Source organism: Drosophila bipectinata, chromosome XL (assembly GCF_030179905.1).
Source record: "Drosophila bipectinata strain 14024-0381.07 chromosome XL, DbipHiC1v2, whole genome shotgun sequence".
Lineage (NCBI taxonomy): Eukaryota > Metazoa > Arthropoda > Insecta > Diptera > Drosophilidae > Drosophila > Drosophila bipectinata.
The window spans coordinates 21952847-21955962 of record NC_091734.1 but is presented as its reverse complement, the minus strand read 5'-3'; the positions used below and the strand labels follow the sequence as shown (position 1 = coordinate 21955962).

At 29.1% G+C, this 3116-nt stretch overlaps 1 long non-coding RNA gene across 1 annotated transcript; it reads right to left on the bottom strand.

Moving 5' to 3' along the window:
- Nucleotides 1-908: 908 nt before the first annotated feature.
- LOC138926332 (uncharacterized) lies at nucleotides 909-2164 on the bottom strand. Its single transcript, XR_011442803.1, has 5 exons — nucleotides 1748-2164; nucleotides 1570-1680; nucleotides 1344-1515; nucleotides 1201-1283; nucleotides 909-1091 (listed from the first exon to the last, which is right to left on the bottom strand). It is a non-coding gene; the product is annotated as an uncharacterized lncRNA (long non-coding RNA).
- Between the last annotated feature and the right edge of the window lie 952 nt (nucleotides 2165-3116).

The following is a 3116-nucleotide window of genomic DNA, read 5'->3' as shown; positions in this document are numbered from 1 at the left end:
TAGTTTTTCGTTCTTCCTTCTTATCTTGCTCTGCGTGTTACGTAAAGTGATTTTATCACGTGTGCGCTTTGTATTTAGCGATGTCCAGTACTATATTTTTTCCTCTGTTAATGTAAAATATAGTACTGAAACACGCAATTTTAGAATTTATAGTTGTCGATATTAGGTAGCTGTAGTTTTATGTTTTAAATCCTCGTCGCCAGTTTAGTGTTGCTTGCCAACTTTCTCAATTGGCACAATAATGCTCTCGTGACACTTGTAATTTGTTGTTTAGTTATTATACGCGGGTTTATGTTTATAGTATAATTAATAACTTTATTAATTCTTCAATTAACTCCGCTCTGAGTCGTGATCAGCTTAAGACTACACTCAAAAAAAAATTAACCCTAAGATTTAGAAATTCGCCCTATTTTTGTCTTCAACGGCACCGCACCATAAAATTTAGGGTAAATTTTTCTAAAATTAATGGCATTTCCTTTCTAAAATATAAGGAAAATTGCCCTAAAAATAAGAAAAAAATTTCTAAAAAATAGAAAAAAATTTCTTAAATTTAGGGTAAATTTTTCTAAAATTAATGGCGTTTCCTTTCTAAAATCTAAGGCCAATTTCCCTAAAAATAAGAAAAAAATTTCTAAAAAATAGAAAAAAATTTCTTAAATTTAGGGTTTGTTTTTCTAGGTTTTAGAAAGTACTTTTCTAAAACTAAGGAAAAAATGTCTTGATTTTATGGCGATTTTTTCTAAGCCCCAGGGCAAGGCGCCCTAAAATTAAGATAACCCTTTCTACAATATATACAAATATTTCTTAAATTAAAGGTGACCTTTTCTAAATTCTAGAAATTTTATTTCTACATTTTACATTACATATTACATCATACATTTACATGTTTTTACATTATTTTTACATTTACATTTGTTTTCTTTGATAGCTCTCTTCAGTTCTTACTTTCACAGAACATTTTATTTATGGTATATAATAAATTTGACCCTCGAATCTTGAATTGTATACTTGACTTTTAAAATTCCAGTAGCACCATGTTTTCCCCTTTTGGTGGGGACTAGAATAGCGTGAATCATGTGCGTCCTTTTTATCTGTGGAAAATAGCGTCAATTAATATTGCGATATAAATATATTAATATACTATTTAATTGTGAATGTTTTAAAACATCTTTTAAGGTAGTGTAATTATTGCCTTTTTACCTTCGCTTTGTTGAGGGAATGTTTTTAGTACGATAAAACTCTGGACTTCCTTTTAACGAAATGAGAGAAAAAATTGCCACAATCTAAGAATTTATTCAATAAATGCATTAAATAAAACAAAATTAATGTATAAAAAATATTACCAATTTGTCTTCACAACTCTGCTTAAGAATGGGCAATTCCTCCTAAGCTAAGTGTAGCTACACTTGTATCGTCCTAGAAAAAGAAACTTTTGCGCCACTCAAAAGTAAGATCAAATTTTGCGTTTGCAAGGCTAAGCTTCACCTCTTCACTATTGAACATCAGCCATATTACCTAAAAATGTATTTGGGAAATTATTTTTAACCTTTGAAGTGGGGCGTAATTTACCAGTTGATAACTTTTTCTCCTTAGCCTTCAAATTATAAATTTTGCCATATGCAGCAGACCTTCTGGCTTTTTTCCGATGTTAAGATCTATCATGTCTTTCCACAATCAGCTCTAGATTAATTTAATTAGTAATTAAATTAAATTACTTATGAAATTAGTAACGTTTTTAGTAACTTACCAGCGAAAAAAAAGAAAAGGCTTCTCAGTTTATCTTTTTCAGCAAGGAATCAATTAGCACTTTTTAAATAAACTTTTTAATAAACTTGTAATGTCAACATCTTAGAGATAGTTTAAATATCGTTACATTATTTCTTAACATGATTTTTTGTATTTAACATGTTAAAACTTTATACATAAAATATAATATAGATCAGTCTGCATTTATCTGCCCGTGCTCTGCCACACACACAGTATAAGTGTGTGAAACGTCATGACGCGTCATGCTTAGAGCCTACTTTCTGCTTTCTGCTATACTAATACTAATGCGTTAAAATCATATCAATGTATTGGGTGCCGACCACGGACAGAGATAAAATATAAAAAAAATTCTATATTAAACAAAATATTTCTATTTTCTAGGGTTACTTAAATTAAAGGGTAACACCGTGCATTTTTAGAAAGGGATTTCTATATTGTAGAAACAGTTTTCTATTTTTTAGGGTTAGTATCTTTTTAAGAAAAGAATTTCTATATTGTAGAAACAGTTTTCTATTTTTTAGGGTTAGTAACTTTTTTAGAAAGAAATTTCTATATTGTAGAAACAGTTTTCTATTTTTTAGGGTTAGTATCTTTTTAAGAAAAGGATTTCTATATTGTAGAAACAGTTTTCTATTTTTTAGGGTTAGTAAATTTTATGGTGAGCCTTTCTATTATTAAGAAAATATTTCCTGAAAATAAGTCATAATTTGCCTTAATTATAGAAAAGTTTTCTTGATTTCAGGGCGATTTTAGTTTATGGCGACTATTTCTATATTTGAGAAAAACTTCTTTGATTTAAGAAATTTTTCTTGTTTTCAGAAAATTTTTTCTAGAAACTAGAAATTTTTTCTTGTATTTAGAAACAATTAAGTTTTATGGCGAATTTCTAAATTTAAGGGTAAATTTTATTTTGAGTGTAACTTATAATCTAAGCTTTCGAAGCTGTGAAGTTCTGCGAGGTAAAAGCTCACTTATAAAGCATGTGTACATACATATAGGATTTCAGTGTGTATGCATGTAAGTATATATGACAATATCCACCAAACTTTTGAATTTTTCATGAGAATTTTTCTATGAAAATGAGAAATACAAAATTAAGGGAACTGGAAACGTTATTTTCTTACATTATAAACTCCAAGCTCAAAAATAATAATTACTACCAAAAAAATAAAAAAACTAAATCAAATTAATAGTTCCAGAAACCGATTGGGCCACCGTTGGCCTACTAGATGGAGATTCATTGGCTGAACCAGCTAAACTAACGTTGACCCAAAACGGTTAACTTTTTTCGTCGAGCTTGTTGGTGAGGGGGGAACGCAAATGCATACGATTCTATTTTTAGAACTCTT